The 18,809-nt window shown below is 39.1% G+C and overlaps 1 protein-coding gene across 2 annotated transcripts in view; it reads right to left on the reverse strand.

Annotated features, from left to right (window-relative positions):
* LOC121732811 (G protein-activated inward rectifier potassium channel 3-like) overlaps positions 1 to 4,602 on the reverse strand; it is a 33,504-nt gene extending 28,902 nt beyond the window's left edge. The window contains exon 1 of one of the 2 annotated variants that reach the window (XM_042122799.1): positions 4,507 to 4,602. The gene's annotated coding sequence lies outside the window, so the exon portion shown is untranslated. The remainder of the gene's footprint in view (positions 1 to 4,506) is intronic. The other variant, XM_042122800.1, reaches the window with a different exon arrangement.
* Positions 4,603 to 18,809: the final 14,207 nt, after the last annotated feature.

The raw sequence follows: 18,809 nt of genomic DNA on the forward strand, positions 1-18,809 counted from the left end.
GGACAATGTAAAATCAGAAGAGTTAAAAGTTTGTTGCCGGCCTTATATGAAGGAATACGCTCTCTTCTTCACTAAACTTAACTTCACTAAACTCTAAAAGGGGAATCACGACCCTTAGCAATGAGGAACACGACGCGAGGAGGAGGAGGACGCTCTCTTCTTGTAGGTTTGCAGATCATATTGGTCTGGAAACACTGCTGGCGACAGTTCGTTCCAGTTTTACTATTCGTGGCCGAAATTCACGCAAAAAACACACGGTGAGACTGCCACTCATCAAGGCGATGATGGCTGTCACAAGAATTCACAAGATAGAAAATTCTCTGCGGTTTTGGCAACCTAGGAACTAGGAAACATACCCTAGTACATAGTTAGTCACTACACAAACACTAGATTGTCACACATTCATACACCTATCGACAAATTTGACGAGTGCTCAAATAGTCCCAAAATAGAGACATCCTGCCCCGGACGACAAATTATGGGTATTCACTCTACACGTAGTGACCCATACTAAATTACATCTCTATTAGAGGGATTTAAACGTACTACGAACGGTGGAAAACTCTAGCCAATAATAAAACAGCTATAATGTTACGAAACTAAAACAGTCCTGTTTAAGAGCCTATGCAGGGCCGGATTCATATTGTTATGAGTATAGGCCACTTTAATTTTGGCGCCCCTATGTATGAACTCTGCCGCTACCTTAGGACGTTGCCGCCCATAGGTCGTGGCCTATAATACTGTCTATACATGAATCCAGAGCTGAGCCTATGCTATTCTACTACTGATCAAAGGCCAAAACAAAACCTCCCAACCTCCCCCAAGTCTTGCCATTCATCTCGGTCCAACGCCACCGTAGGGACCAACCTATCTAGCTAACCTAACAGGCATCTTTTTCTAGGTCAGCCACGGCGGCGTGGTCCATCATGTACCTAGTCTGATTTGCATTCGAAAAAAAGTTGATAGTAAAGTTTATGACGAATTACTAAATTAAATTAAAATAAATTTTATGTATAATTTTTACCTCTTCATTGTCACGACTCACGCTGAATACGTGGGAGAGCCATGCTTCGGCACGAATGGGCCGGCTCGACCGGAGAAATACCACGTTCTCACAGAAAACCGGCGTGAAACAGCGCTTGCGCTGTGTTTCGCCGAGTGAGTGAGTTTACCGGAGGCCCAATTCCCTTTCCTATCATCCCCAATTCCCTTCCCTTCCCATCCCTACCGGAGGGTAGGAAAGGGAAGGGAAGGGAATTGGGGATTACCCTACCTATTACCCTATTCCCTCTTAAAAGGCCGGCAACGCACCTGCAGCTCTTCTGATGCTGCGAGTGTCCATGGGCGACGGAAATTGCTTTCCATCAGGTGACCCGTTTGCTCGTTAGCCCCCTTATTTCATTAAAAAAAAAACGCTTAAACTACTAAACCGATTGGGATAAAACTTTTGCTTGCGTAATCGTTAAAAGCGAAACGTAATTATCCATTACTTCCATACTAATAAGTATTTTACATACGTAACGCTTTCTGTCTGTCTATCATCTCTTCACGTTTAAGCCGGTAAGTTGATTTTGATGTGTGTTATAAAGAAACATTTAATCCCAGCAAAGGACAGGACAGTTTTTACTTCACAAAATGTACGGTACCGAGCGGTAAATTCAGAGCAAACGAAGTGGCGGGTAACATCTAGTATGTGATGTAAGTGCAATATTTTAGTATTAGTATCATAGTATGTCATAGCCACGCCTATGCACTCGGGGTAAGAAATGGCCAGGTGCACGCACAAGGTTAAAAGTAAGTACGTAGGTACCTATGGTACGGTCAAACACTGATGTAGTTTACCACATTTGAATCTTATTGCTTAAATGTAGGATGCAAAATATGTGGTTCATCAACAGTACATAATATGTGGAGGTTAGACTCGGTTGAACTTTGAAGGAAAATAGTTGTTGATAAATTACATTCATAGTAACCCTATCAATGCAAACAACTAAACATGTTTCTGAACACGCTGGAAACTGTTTATGATGTGTGTTTATTATTAAAGTGGTCCAGATTCTTTAATCTAGTAATCGATGAGGGCCCTTCGCTTAGACGTTAATATCACTGTCGTTAAGTTTTCCCAGGTAGCACAAAATTGCTATATAAACGCTGTGAGCACGTTTTATACGTAGCTATTGGCTATAAAAGAAGTCGTATAATGTTATATTATTTAAGCTTCTATACAGCGTCTACATGACCAAAATACTAATTGGGCATACTTTATATCGCTAAATTACAATATTATTGCTAAATTTGACAAGTGTGAATTATAGTTAAACTTTTCGTGTGTTCCGATATTTCGTCGGAGTAAGTCGTCAAATTCGTGGCGTCATAAGCGCTGGCCAGTATACTGGGTAATATTTCGGAACACGCCCATTATTTGAGCCTATCACTTCATTCACTTGTCACGCCTGCGCCTCATGATCTACGATAGTAATTAATTACGCTCAAATCTAATTGTCGTGTCAGTATAGTTCATACACAATTGGGTTACGGTATAATCACTATTACACATGCTACCATATGATAATATTATAGCAAGTGTAATGGTTTAATTTCATCAACCCCAGGTTTTTGGTCCATACATATTTTATGGACATTGTCCTTTAATTTAGCGTTTCTTGACAGACTTAGGGTTGGTTGCACCAGAGGCGTGGTTAAAGCTAAAGTTATGGTCAAAGTAATTATGGTTATAGTTAAGGCTAACTTTAACTTTAACCTTAACTTTGACCACAGAATTTGACAGATGACAGCTGGTCCGACAAGGCTTGAAATGAACGTGGGCGCTGCTGGTAAAGGAGAACTGTCAAAAATGGCGTTTTTGTGCGATGACAGCGTTACTTAGTTCCTTTTTTCGCCACGTGCATCTAAAGTCTTGTCGAGCTTAAGGTTATGGTTAAATATGTCGTCCATTTTTATTAACCAAAGATTTGACATTTTGCATTGTAGTTAAAGTTAAAGTTACAGTTATAGTTAAAGTAAGTTGGTGCAACCCAACCTTAACGAAACGGAATTGCGGGCGTCATATTCTAGTAATATTATAATGGTAATACAGTCTGTCAGAGTGGTAAGCTTACTACTACAATAACCAGCTAACATCAGTTTAAAATTTTTCATTCAAAAGAGATCCTTACCTATCTAGAAGTTAAATTGACATTCAGAAATTATTTTGATAATAATCATCATATTAAAATGCGAAAAACTTTTAATCCATTTTGACGAAAATTTCGAGAACGTAGGTGAATGAAAATTTTCACAGTTATAGTTTATATGGTGAAGAAGTCCATCGAGCTAATACTATTTTGAATTTATGCTTTTACCATACATTTTTTTAACAAATAACGGGGAGCCAAAAGAAATTTCGACCATTGGGCGATCTCTAGTTTTATTAAGTATACAAATACTATATTATTATCCAAGGCCTTTTATAGAGCAACTAGTTGACCCGGTGAACTTCGTATCACTTTTCTCCTCTTGTAAACCTTCCGTGGACTATCACGAATATTTCAATACCAAAATTAGCCAAATCAAAATTCAATTAAGATGAATATTTTATATTATCTTTCAAGTCGAATCAAATTTCACACGGCTTACAAACGAAATTTTAAATCGGTGCAGTAAAACAAGGTGACACGTAATTTTTATATTATATTACAGAGATAAAGATTTAAATACCTTTCATTCCCTTTCTTTGTAAACTGCTAATGTTTTTATTCTCTTCTTGTATGAAACTTTAACCGAACCGCCTACGTTAGTAACCGTCATCTTACTTATTCAATTGTTGCTTATTACCTCGACAGTGCAGCTTACTAAAATAGCTTGTTTATAAACAATATGAGATAACTGTACTAAGATAACTTACTCTACAAAAATCTATGAAATACTCATAGACTTATGATCTGTCTACAGCTGGCGCTTTAAATAGTTAATGGAATCAGCTAAATTTTAAGTATAGTTTGTTGTTATTTCTATGCACCTAAGTGTAGAGTAAATTTTAGTTTATGTTCAAGAGTTAATGTTACTACTTAAATGGAGGTTATGGCCGTCACTTTTTATTAATGACCTGTGGTCATAATATCTCCTAGATTAGGCTGGGATAGCTCTTTAAAATCTGCCCAATCAAAACTAAACCAAATTTTACGATTGGCGGCAGACGACCTTTGCAGACAACGTTCAATATTAGTCTCGAATATGACAAGATGATGCAAAAAATAGTTGACATAACGATAACAGTCAAACTTCAAGTAGATTAAACATTGTTTACACACATAAAAACGTCGGTTCCACGTTCTTCAAATCACTGTGCGAAAGAGCATCCTGATCATAACATTCTTGGTCGTTTCTTTAACCATATAAGTATTTGATTCCGTTTGGAGTTATTCTACCTGTTGTTATTTTTATTGTAGACCTAATATCGTTGGCTTAAAGTTCATCTTTATCTACATTTAACCACAATTTACTTACCAAAACAACACCACAAGTCACTGTCACATTGTCTCTAGTATAGTCTATAGCCCGGCGTGCTCTCTATCCGCTGGGATGGCGAGTACTGATCTTGGTCTGCAATTGTGGGATTGTCCGGCCACGCGCTCAAACAATTGACGAGATAAGATTTAAATGTCCGTTTTAGCTACTGGTTAACATTATAGAAGTGTACTACTGCATAATATATGTATTATGTAGCGAATAGTATAACTAGCAAAAAGCCAAGCTTTGTGAGGGCTCGCGCCGTCACACCTTGACTGACTGGTGATAACACATCTACATATTATAAATTAAAATTACTATGTTAAAGCACAAATCAATAGGCGTGATAGTTTTTCCGTAAAGTGTATTACAAAATGTAAACATTGTGGGATATACTAGGGGCTAGGGCCGGCTTCGCTCGCCCTGATAATACCTCCGTGGTCCAGTAGTTTAGAGTATACTTATAGCTCTTGAGTTTTTGATTCGAGAGTTCCATTTCTGCGTTGGAAAATGTTCCCAAATTTGGTTAGGAATTAAGATGTTGCCGGCTGATAACCTGATTGACATGAAAGCTGATACCTACGGGTTACGACGCATGGGCATTGGGTATGTAAAAAGTAATATGTTCTGCGGCTGATCTCTCGCCAGTCGTAGGTTGTCGATCATCCGTACTTACTTTACTCCTTATAGGAATAAAAATAAGAGCTATTTTCTGAGCACAAACACATTCACTTTAAAATAGCTCTTTCGTAGCCGGCTTGAATCCCTAGTCAAGACGTTTTCTTTATAGTAATAGAATCGCCGATCAAAATGCATGGAATTGACATGACATGAGTCGAATGTCGACTTCATATTATATAGAACATTTGTATCAACTCTATAAATTTTATCGCCGATTCTATTTATACAGATTAAGCATAAAGAAAACGTGTTGGCTAGGGGCTTCGGTATTATGAAACCGTCACCAATTCCGGCATGTCTATTATATTGGAAACCAGATGACACCCACAATTCCGTTACGCTAATATTCGTTTATCGCGGAAACCATACATTTTTCCGGGTTTTTTTCCTTTCCTTTCCCGGGACTCAAAGTATCTCTTTACCAAATTTCAACAAAATCGGTTCAGCCGTTTGGCTGTCAAGAGGTAACAGACAGAGAGACAGACAAACAGACAGGCACACTTTCGCATTTATAATATTAGTATTGAAACTGTATGGATGGATAATTAATTATTAAAAAGACCTGATTCCTGAATCATGATCTTTTGCTTGAATCTAACCCCCTTACTAATGATCATGATTATACAGTGGTTTGTTCCTGTCACACAAGTGACATTTTTAATTGGATTGAAGAAGACAAAACACTGTATAACTATTCAAAGCTTATACAGCGTTTATTAGTAAGGGGGTAAATGTATAAAAACTTAGTACAATGCTGCAATGCTACGAGTTACGAGTTACGACGTAGCAATGACGTAGCAGTGACGTAGCGGACTCGTAGCGGCTACGTCACGTTTTTTACGCCAAAAAAAGAAAAGAAACGGTAGTGCCCAGGGCTAATCAATATATTTGATATATTAAGTACTTTTATGTGGAAACAAACGATAAGGCAGCGTTTCCAAAATATATGTGTTGCGAGGGATGTTTTTAAGATCCAATAGCATCGCCGCGCTGAGCGATGTCATGGCAAGTTTATGTCAATGAAGCGATTCTATTGGTTCTCAAAAACACATTCCTCGCAACACATCTCTGGTGGAAACGCAGTTATTTGTTAAAACGTAACGCATAAATTGGTCGAAATTTTTTTTTTAATTCGTCCCGGCGCGCGGTCGGGACAGGCAAAGGGAGCGTTGCCTATACAGCCATTTCTATGTTTTCTCTATTTAATGAATGATAGTGAAGGTTGAAGCCAATTCTTTTATATTATTAACCATCTGAAATAGAGTTTTCATCAGGCCGAAGCCAATTCAAATATAAAAGAGAATTATTTACAACCACAAAGTACTTATATATCATTAGGAAATTTACAACACATTGTCAAAAGACACGAATTTCAAAATTACATACATTATATTTTTTAAATTTTAACATTTTAAATACCCCTTTCAACATAAATTAATATATTTATGTTGAAAGGGGTATTTACCTATTTCTTTAAATTATTTTTTATTATTTATTGGATTTAAATTTTATTTATTATTTAAAAAAAAAATTGTATAAATTAATAGAATAAATATTCTTTCTTAAGTTTTCAAAACAAATGCTCATCCTGCCCTCGTAACGTATAATGGTATTATGGAATGGTAGGCACTAGGCAATAGTAACGACGTTCTAAAAATATTTTATTCAAATTCAGAAATAAAACAATTTTTATTTATTTTGTTATTTATTTATTATTTACTAGATGGCGTTAAGCGCGGCTCAGATCGCCCTATCGCTTGTCAAAACGTTTAACACTACCTCACATTCCCCTGATTAGACAGATTCGCGCGACCTTGCATACGAGAGGTTAATAATTTTTTCCTGGGGATATTGTTTTAAATTATCCTTTTATGTAATACTAGCGGTAGCGACCCGGCCCGGCGTCGCACGGGTATAAAATATATAGCCACTGAAAAAATGATTAAAATCGGTAGCCTATGATCCTTCGCGTGGTCTACTTCTTATCTGCATACAAAACATAGGATTTGCATTTTTGGATATAAAATTATACTAAGCGAAAAAAATATTAGGTCTTAAAACTTTCTGTTCCAGCCAAACTCAAACCTCCACTATGGACAAGTATATATAGGGTGTAACAAAAATAAGTGATAATACTTTAGGGTGTGTACGTGTACCTTGTAGAGAGTTCACTGTGAAAGTAGCAGCGCTGAAAGACCAAAAAATTTTTTACACCCTAAAGTATTATCACTTATTTTTGTTACACACTGTATGTGTCGCATTAAATTATATATATAATGTAACATTAGATATTTTAAACATATTTTATGAGATGTAGGTGCAAATATAATATAATATACTTGAAGATATATCTCACAGATCGTAACCTTTTAGTTTTGTTACACTTATGAAATACAATTTAGACTCTAAATACTACAATTATTCAAATTCCCATTTAAAATAATGAGTAACCGACAAACGAGACAAAGACTTATGTTGTAATTACTCAGTGTGCGATGACTGTTACTTATTACCTTTTGCTTATATAGTAGGTATAGTGCGTCAAGAAAGTCATGACAGGCGGGAAAATTTTCTAAACGTAGGTAATCACGCTTATAAGGTGTATTTTTTTCTTTGTATTTTCACAGATTACATTTTAAATATTGTCACCTTGCACATTTTTATCTCGAATTAATAAACTTCTCTTATTTTTTATTTGATTTTAAAAAAATCCCGCCTGTTATGACTCATGACTTTCTTGACAGAGTACAGACTATATAGCTATGAGGCTATATTTCTTTAGGCTCCTTGACACTACTATTTTAAATGCAAAAGTGTCTGTCTACGTGTTCACGATTTAATTGCTGAGCCAGTTTAGATGATATTAATGATTTAAAGACACGTCAATTGGTCGGATTATGTTAACTTAATGTACTATGTAGTCATCTGTTGGCTGGGTTTGAGAAAACCCATAGAGTATACATTATAGCAAGCTATAGAGTGCTTCTAACAAGGTATGAACTGTAAGCACGAGTGTGAACATATTTTCCTATAAGCGTCAAACGACTTGCGTTATACGTTTGACAAGTATCTATAGAACTTCTGCTTACGATCGGCACAACGGGGAACAAGCGATGCGCGCGCTCTATAGCTTGCTAATGTATACTCTAAGAGAAAACCCAACCAAAACTCAAAGGTCTGCCCTCTGCCTATGAATCAATTTCCCTGATAGTACATAAAGTTTACTGTCAGTGTCTAAACCATAAAGTTAATATACCTAGCGGAATAGAGCAACAATCTCGAGCTGTCAAACGAAACCAAAATTGGTTTTCATCTGTGTGAAAAATATGTGTACGTATACACTTACACAAGCATGATTGAACATGATTTCTATGAGATTAAATTGTCAACGTGTGGCACTTGCCAACTGGACGTCAAAAAAAGAGTGCTGCTGTCATGCATCACACGTCTCTTTTTACCACGCAGTGTTACTGATAGTGACATCTCTCTTGCTCAGGCCTTTGTTTCTCTATTCCGCTAGGTATATTAACTTTATGGTCTAAAGTCTAAACACACTAGGCCGAAGTTACGCGGCGTAAATTCCGCATGATTACGTCCGCAATGTCAAAGGCATACAAAATACGGAACGCGACGGAATAGTGTGTCATCGGTAATTTAAAATACATGGCGGGCGTAGTCATGAAGAATTTACGCCGCGTAACTTCGGCCTAGTATGTTCAGACTTTAGAGTTGAGACACTAAGGGTCAATTCAGACCGCAACGACGACGACGACGATGCATTTCTAAATTTGACAGATTTCAATTGCATGAGACGTCTCGCAAATCTGTCAAATCCATACTATATAATGGCGGCTCTCGACATAGGCGAACGCGTTGGCCAACGCGTCTGCAGACGCGTTGGCCCAATGTGTAGAACGGGCGTTCGCGCGTTGGCCAACGTCTAAATACCTACGGCCAACGCGCGAACGCCCGTTCTACACATTGGGCCAACGCGTCTGCAGACGCGTTGGCCAACGCGTTCGCCTATGTCGAGAGCCGCCATAAGAAGGTTACTTTTGACTGCATTTCTGTGAGAAAAGCCCCAACTTCATGAATTTGCACTCGCAATTTTGTGATGCTGATTGTACTCACACTCAGTTCTGATGCCGATTGTACCCGTGTCAATTGGGGATCCACAATTACACAATGCTCACATGACGGCTGACGGGCGACACCTCTACATCCGCGTTCGGAAGGTTACCTTCATAACGCTTCTTCGCTAACCCGACCTTTGTATTACCTATTTCCTTTGACCTAGGCGTCCTAGGCGAATGGCACACGCGCCACGCAAAAGTGTTTGGGCACGCTAAACATAAACTATAGAGCGAACATCCAATTATCCATACTAATATTATAAACGCGAAAGTGTGTCTATCTACCTGTTACGTATTCTTCACGCCCAAACCGCTGAACAGATTTGGATGAAAGTATGGAGATTCTTTGAGTCCCGGGAAAGAACATAGCCCATAAGGATACTTTTACGATAAACGAATAACCTCACGAAATTGTTTAAACGTGACATGATGATATAAAAAAATTGTCATCCTTGGTCTAGAAGTTATTACTTTTTAGTGACTAGGACTTCTGCAAGAGCTAGTCTGAGGAAAGTCAAGAATTCTAAGAAGGATTGAAGATTTTAATTTGGAATAGAGCAACGATGTCAATACTGGATATGGCAATAGAATATCATTGGCATACGCCATCAAAACTGAAGCAATGTTTTTGCATGCAAAATGTGTATCCAGAAAATATTGTCGTCGTAGTAGCATATACTACTTTCTCTTTCACTTATTTTACGCGTTCAATGCATATTTTACGTAATCAATGCATTAAACACGTCCGACTGTCACCACGTCCTATGGCACACTGCTCTCAGATGAGTGAGCTCACTCATTTCGAGGGTGACACATTTTTCTAAAGACGATTGTATGGAATGCCTTTTCTAAAGGTTATAGAGCATCACTTAAAAGACGACCTCTGTGGCTCAGTGGGTGGGCTGTTGGTAGCTCAAGCCGGGGGTCGCGGGTTCAAATCCACCTTCGATAGCACGGGGCCAGACTGACGCGGACGTGGTGTGAAGCGTTTTTATTTTATTTCAACTTTTTAAGGCCCTGCCCTAAATTGAAAAGGTAAAAATTACTTACTTAAAATCATCCAGGGCCCGTACCACGAAACGGTTTTGAGACTCAAACAATCGTACGAGAATGTTGCGTCCCACTCTAACAAAAGTGAAATGACGTTGTTAGAGCTGGACGCGGCATTCTCGTCCGATTGTTTGAGTCTCAAAACGGTTTCGTAGTAGGCCTACTGGTTCGTGAAATGTAAAAAAATGTTCTGAAAAGTGATAAATAAAATTGCACTTATTATGGAGATATTTTGATAATGATTATAATCAATTTTAGTCACGCGTTAATCATAATACATCAGTAAGGTACTAATAGTAATCGAAAAGACACACCTTTACGAAGAAATAAATATTTGAGTCATTTTTATCAAAGTTTTATTCATAAACTACATCCATATTATTTAAATCTAAAATGCTATCTATAGATAATCAATAATTGTAATTCTTTGTAATTAGAAATGTAATGCTTAAAAAAATAGGGGGTATTTTTTTAAGCATTAGATACATTTCTTATATTACGCTTAACTATAATAACATTATGGTGTTGAGTTGTTGACATTGTCCGTGAAGTGGCTTTCACAACGTGCAACGCCACATCAGACAAACCGTCCGACTCAGAGAATTTATAAATTACTTAAAGCCCGTCACAGTCTTAGCTATAATATATTTTAATATATTTATAGCTCGGCATATTAATATATATTTTCTAGTATAATTTCGCGTGACCACACACTCAGCTATAATATATATTTCTGTGGCATGTGGATTTAGTATAGAAAATATGTCTAGCTATAAATATATTAATATATATTATAGCTTAAGTCTGTGACGGGCTTAATGAAGAGTTTGACAGATAATGAAAGGGGCTTATGTCAACATTTTGAATGAATAATAATTAGGTAGGTACCGTACTTATATTATACATATTATTTTTATTTTTTAATAATTAATTGTTCAACTCTGATAATATGCGGCGCGGCGGCGGATGAGTGCGGCAGAAAGATAGCAACTACACAATTAGTAGTCATTAGTACCACAGAGTACTATAATACTGTTAATACTAATAATATATTATACAGTGTGTAACAAAAATAAGTGATAATACTTTAGGGTGTATACGTGTTCCTTGTAGAGAGTTCACTGTGAAAGTAGCAGCGCTGAAAGACGAAAAAAAATTTTTACTTTTGTATGGGCAGGGGCCCGAGCGTCACGAGTTTCCCCATACAAAAGTGAAAAAAATTTTTCGTCTTTCAGCGCTGCTACTTTCCTTTGAAGACTCATGATATGATTCATTTTTCTTAAATTGCAAAATGCAACTCTGCTTGCAATTCATTTCTGTATTTTTGTACTGATTTGACATTTGACAGTTTGACAGTTTTGACAGTTCATTTGCTGAATTGTTTGAGAACAATTGCTAAATGTGACCATTTTAGCCTCGCTGCTCTATCTTCACAAAAGATACGTAGTATGTATTGTAAGACTTTCTGCATTCATTTTATTCAGTTAAGTATCTAATGCTAAGTACTCACATACATACGGTTTTGCTCGATCCAGCGATCACGCCGAGCAAAACCCGCGGCTTGGGCTTTCGTCCACACATTCAGCATTGCTCGATAGTTTTACTCGGCTTCATGGTTTTACTCTAAATCGATGTATTTAATTCCATCGAGCCGGCTCGATGCGAGCCTTCGAGATGGCTCGATGCGAGCCTTCGAGCTGTAAGTATTGCGGTCCACACTATAATTATTATCTACTGGATTCAGAGTAAAACTATTGAGCAAAACCGTATGTGAGTACTTAGCATAACACTGTGTTCTTTTTTTATGAAATAAGTGGGCAAACGAGCAAACGGGTCACTTGATGGAAAGCAACTTCCGTCGCCCATGGACACTCGCAGCATCAGAAGAGTTGCAGGTGTGTTGCCGGCCTTTTAAGAGGGAATAGGGTAATAGGGGAGGGTAGGTATGGGAAGGGAATTTGGGAGGGTAGGGAAGGGAATAGGTTAGGGGATTGGGCCTCCGGTTAACTCACTCACTCGGCGAAACACAGCGCTAGTGTTGCTGTTTCACGCCGGTTTTCTGTGAGAACGTGGTATTTCTCCGGTCGAGCCGGCCCATTCGTGCCGAAGCATGGCTCTCCCACGTTCTTAATTTTCTAAAGGTTTTTGAAATAAATACCTTACGAAACACTGCAGAGCACTATTCTTAACCTTACTAGCAATGCCACAGAAGATGTAGTTACAACAATAAGAATGGCTGGTCTAAATTTGTAAAGTCTAGCTAATAATTTCGCTAATGAGATTGAGTATTTTGAGATATAAGTACTTACTTCTAGTAGTGGGTAAGTAGTAGGTACTTATATTATATCAATGGATAATGTGTTTTTTTTTACTTCTTGGGATGATAAAAATGCTGACTTATATTAATAAAATATAGAAACCTTTTATTTGGAATACGCGAATTCATTCAAAATGGATGGTATTTAGCACTGATTATGGCCAACGTTAGGTGTGGGCAAATAATATTATTATTTTCAGGCATTATTTCTCGCATACCCATGCGAAATAATTTGCATGCATTCCTCACAAAACGCCCAATAGCAGGTAACAATTACGTGATGCTGCCGCCTGCCAGCAAGACAGATGGCCGTTCAAGTGCGACCATTATCGTATTACGCTGCTCTTTCGACTGTCATGGCCGATGCCATGCGACTGGAACGAGCTGAAACAAATATAAGTGAGAAAGTTGGCATGGACTTGATGTAAATGTTAAAAAGATTTTATGAACTTCGGTACAGGTTAATAATAATAGGTCTTAATTAAAAGTACTACTTTTTGAAGTTTGGTAGTTTAGAGGACCGGTTGGTCTCTCTAAGAGTTCACTAGAGGTCGGAGGAGTAAAGAGTAAAACTCGATTTACTGTGGTGAACTGAAGTGATTTATTTACAAAAATGCGCTGCTTATTAGGGTTGCTGAGGATTCCTCTTCCGCTTCCTCATAATGAGGAAGTTCCGCAATATTTTGGGTTCCTCAACCGTTACCGCATTCCTCATAAATAAAAATAAAAATTCCTCTTCCGCTATCGCTTCCTCAAAATTTAAGAGGAATTTATGAGGAATTACACTGCGCATGCGCGTCGCGTATCCAATCACGCTCTGGCGCGGCGGCGCGGCGCCGGAGCGGTGCCGCACCGCACCCTGAGGGCAAAGATGAGTATTGCAGCGGCGCCGCTGCGGCGTGTGTCTAAACAGCCTAAGGGCCGCGACCGCGCGACCAGAATGGCAGCGGCTTTCAGTGTCATAAGATTTTAAACTTTATCTTCATTTTTGTAATACATAGTACAGCGGCCACGGGCGGCCGTAGACTTCTCAAGCGGTACTATGTATTACAATAATGAAGATAAAGTTTAAAATCTTATACTTATAAAATTACATGTCCTGACTGACTGACTGACTGATTCATCATCGCTGAGCAAAAACTGTAAAAGTTACAGCCACGAAATTTGGTGAGTAGGGTTGTTTTATTAAGTAGACACCCACTAAGGAAGGAATTTTGAAAATTTTACCCCGAAGGGGGTGAAATAAGGGTAGAAAGTTTTAATGAAAGTCCGTCATTTCTTGAGTTAGAAACATGAAACTTTATTTTTGGGTTACTGATTAAAAATGAATGGATACGTATTTAAGCGTTTTTGGAAATTTTACCCTCAACGGGGTGAAATTGGGGTTGAAAGTTTGAATGAAACTCCGTTATTTCTTGAGTTAGAAACATGAAATTTTATGTTTGGGTTACTGATAAAAAATGATTGGATACGTGTTTAAGCGTTTTTGAAAATTCTACCCCCAAGGGGGTGAAATAGGGGTGGAAAGTTGCAATGAAAGTCCGTCACTTCTTGAGTTAGAAACATGAAAGTTTATTAACGTTTGCGTTTAACGTTTGCTTAAATAGGGTCCGTTTTTACCCTTTGTATAAGGAACCTCAAAAACAAAAAGGAGAAAACTATCCATCTTTGTTATTATACTATGTTAACGCGGATGAAGTCGCGGGCAACAGCTAGTCATATATATGACACTGAAAGCGCTCCGAGGGATGTAAAGCGGTAATATTACTTTCATAAAATTCGGTTTTTTACCATATTTTACGTAAAATATAAATAAATTAGGTACGTAAATTACGGTAAAATTGGGTAAAATTCAATTTAACAAGAGTTAAATCGTATTTTACCTTTTTAGTTAGTAATAATTGCAGTCTTCTTTAAAAAAGAAATAGTCAAAATGTATATGTCCAGACAAATATTACTGAAGTTGGTGAAAACATAAGACTTAATAATCTTATGTTCTGTAAATTCATTTCTCATGAACTGGATAACTACCAAGGCATTGAACGTATGACTATTATGCAAAAATAACTAATAAATAATAATTTAACATCATTAGGACACTTTTTACACTTCTCAAAATGTTCTGTCATCCGAGTAGCATTAGCATTTTTGTACTCCGTATTACAAAATATACACATCACATGTTTCCTTTTGTCATGTTCACTTAGCACTTGGAAATAATCCCACACTTTTGCTTGATTTCGTGGCATAATTTACTAAATGCACGTATAGTGCAGTCAGTCAAAACAATTGCAAGCAGAGTTGCATTTTGCGATTTTAGAAAAATGAATCATATTATGATTCATATCATGATTCTTCCAATTTTAGCCCCGCCGAACGTAAGTATGTTGCAAGTTGCAACTTGCAACTACACGCTCTTCTCACCCCCCGCTATACTTTTCGCATACATACGTAGCCGGTAATTTTACCGTAATATAATATATAAATTACCGTAAAATACGCGTATTTTACCAGCGTTTTCGGTAAAATTACGTAATTTTGCAACCCTCGGCTCGCCTCGCGCCCTCGCCGCTGTCATTCCGATGTAGCGCGGCCCTTATTGCTAGACTGATTTTGATGATTCTTTATTGTGTGTGTTTTGAGAATGGTTTAGAATTTAGATTCATAGTTTGGTTCACTGGAAAATGCCCTTTTAATTAATTTTTGTGTAATGTATGTACCTAGTACGTTATGTACAAAGTACAAACAGGACAAAAGTTTGGGTTGGGTCCGCTAGTATTTATAATTTTCTATCTTCCTCTTCCTCATCCGCTTCCTCTTCCGCTTCCTCATCCGCATCCTCTTCCTCATAAAATATCCTCTTCCTCATCCGCATCCTCAAAATTTGCGCGTGACAATTCCTCTTCCTCCTCCTCTTCCTCATAATCACTTCCTCAACAACCCTACTGCTTATATACAAAAAAATGAGTTAATTATTATTATTACAAAATGTACAAAGGTTAAAAGATTGATTGTGATTGGCTATTACAATTAGAAAGAGATGTACAGAAAGGGATGAAAACATTTACAAAAATTAGAAAGGGAAAAAAATTGAATAAGAAATATTTACAAGGTAATTATGATTGCCGCGCGAGAAACTGGCCGCGCCGCGGCGCGCGGCGCTGGCATCGCCCGAGTATAAATATGGGCTCTCGCGGCCCGCGAATTCAGTCCGCGCGCGCATTCCATACCGACGACGTCCCGCTGCCGGTCGACGCCGTGCCGGTAATAATTGTAGTGCCGCCATTTTGTGAAGATGGAAGCTCTGCAAACGCCATGAAGACCGTAGCCACGCTGCGAAGATCCCTCGCTCGACGTAACCTCGATGTGAAGACGCGTAGTGTTGCGAAGAATTCTTATTAGAAAAATGCCTTTTTCAAGGCCGGTTCATGTCCGGTATTATTACACGGACAGCTGTTTCTCTCGTCATTGCGAACGTACGTTCTTTGCAGAGCGATTTTCTTCTGTGTTTCAACTTCTATAACGAACGTATATAAAGACGGCGTGCGTTCTTTTCAGAGCGCGTTGTTTTCTTTGTTTCATCGGCGAACGAACGTAGGTACTGCTACAGTGCTCCCCCTCAAGCGAAGCGTACCGGCAGTCTGACGACACGGCCTGTTCTTGTTGTCTTCTGTGCTGGACTTGCTGGTAACTTCTGCTTGATCGGTGTTGCACTTGGTAATGGTTGTGAGGTAACAGGTAAATGTATTGAGGTAACGGGTAAAGGTAATGAGGTATTTTGAGGTAAATTATTGGTATGTGAAGGTAAGGTAACAGGTAAATTGGTATTAGGTAAGTTGAGAATTACCGGTGACTGTTGTACATTGCTCGTTGACTCGCCGAGGTAATCTTCACTCAGTATGTAGGCGGGCTTCAAACGATCGATGGATACTGTTGCTGTGCGATCGGGTAGTTGTATTTCGAAGTATTTTTCTTCTCGTCGAAGAACTTTGTACGGCCCGTCGTACGGTGTTTGAAGTGGTTTCCTTACGGCGTCGTTACGTAAAAATACGTATTCGCACGTAAGTAGATCACGATGTATGAAGATGTTGCGTTGGTTACCGTGGCGCTGTACATTGTTTTTCGGCTTGAGAGAGTTGATGTTTTTTCGTAGTTGTTCGATGTAGGTATGATCTAAGCTCGATGATGATGTTGTTTCGAAGAAGTCGGCCGGTAAACGTAGGTTACGGCCGTAGGTTAATTCGGCGGCGCTGACTCCGGTGTCCTCTCGTATGGCGGCGCGTAGTCCGAGTAAAACTGTAGGTAGCTCGTCGATCCACGATGTATTACTGTTGATGAGTCTTGTTTTCAGTGAATTCTTGAGACTTCGATGCCAGCGTTCGATCATTCCGTTAGATTGCGGGTGGTACGGTGTTGTACGGGTTTTTTCGATACCCATACATCGTGTTAAGTTGACGAACAGCTGACTCTCGAACTGGCGTCCTTGATCGGTTGTTATTGTAGTCGGACACCCGAATCTCGCTATCCATTGTTCGTAGAATACTCTTGCGACGGTTTCGGCGGTGATGTCGGTGAGTGGTACAGCTTCAGGCCATTTTGTCGAGCGATCGATCATAGTGAGTAGGTATCTATGACCACTCGCAGTTGTAGGCAGCGGTCCGATGATGTCGGTGTGTGTATGTTGAAAGCGATCGACTTGTGGGAATGTCGACACGGCGCTCGATGTATGTCGTTGTATTTTGCTTCGCTGACACTGTATGCAGGTTTTCGTCCACTCGCTAATGTCGGAGTTCATTGACGGCCAGAAGAATTTTTGCGCGATGAGTTTCCTTGTTGCTTTTGTTCCAGGATGACTTATGTTATGAATGGAGTCGAACACAGCGCGTCGAAAGTCTTGCGGAATGTACGGCCGAACGTATTTTGTTGAAGTTTCGCATACAATCTTGATATCGGGGTTAGGTAGCGTAGTTGTTTTGAAACTTAAGTTTTCTTGGCTGTAGAGTGTAGGTAGCGTGCTATCTCGCTCTTGCGCGCGAGATAACTCTTCATAATTTACAGCTGACGGCGTGTTGATTGTTTCGATGCGGCTGAATGTATCGGCGACTATGTTGTCTTTTCCACTGATATGACGAATGTCGTGCGTAAATTCGGAGATAAAAAGTAGTTGTCGAGTTCTTCTCGGAGTTTCCGATGTTGATGTTTTCTTCTGTAGGGCGAATGTCAATGGCTTGTGGTCAGTGAATATAATGAGTTCTCGGCCTTCGAATATTTTTCTGAAGTATTTTACTGACATGTAGATAGCTTGAAGTTCGCGATCGTAGGTGCTGTACTTCGTTTGCGCTGTTGTAAATTTCTTCGAGAAGTAGCCGAGTGGTTGCCATTTGTTATTGTTGAATTGTTGTATTACAGCTCCCGCTGCGGTGTCCGAGGCGTCGGAGAAAATAGCGATCGGTGCTTTATGATTCGGGTGGGCAAGCAAAACAGCGTTTTTGATGCTATTTTTGCAAGCCGTGAATGCTTCCTTCGATGTTTCGTTCCACTCGATCGGTGTCTTGTCTCGCTTTTTCGCATTATGTAGGTATGCGTGTAGCGGGGCTTGAATTGTAGCGGCGTTCGGAATGCTGTCTCGGTAGAAGTTTAGCATACCGAGGAAACGTCGCAATTCTTCTATGTTTTTTGGTAATGGGAATTCTTCTATCGCTTGTAGTTTGTCTTGTGGCGGCTTGATTCCGTCGCTGTTTACGGTGAAGCCGAGGAATTTTACTTCTTGCTTGCCGAGTACACATTTAGCTGGGTTTATCGTGATTCCGTTTTCTTCTAGGCGTTGAAGAACACTCCGCAGATGTTGGCGATGTTCTTCTTCGCTGCTGGATGCGATCAACAAGTCGTCGATGAACGAGAAGACGAAGTCGTAGCCTTGCAGTATTTCGTGTATAAAACGTTGAAATGTCTGGCCTGCGTTCCTAAGGCCGGGACACATTCTCGGGAATTCGAATAAACCGAATGGTGTGATGATTGCTGTCTTCTCTATATCCTCTTCATGGACTGGTAATTGTTGGTAGGCTCGGTTTAAGTCGATGGTCGAGAAAATAGTTTTTCCGGCGAGTTGAAAGGTGAAG

The sequence above is a fragment of the Aricia agestis genome, chromosome 12 (assembly GCF_905147365.1).
Source record: "Aricia agestis chromosome 12, ilAriAges1.1, whole genome shotgun sequence".
In the NCBI taxonomy this organism is placed as follows: domain Eukaryota; kingdom Metazoa; phylum Arthropoda; class Insecta; order Lepidoptera; family Lycaenidae; genus Aricia; species Aricia agestis.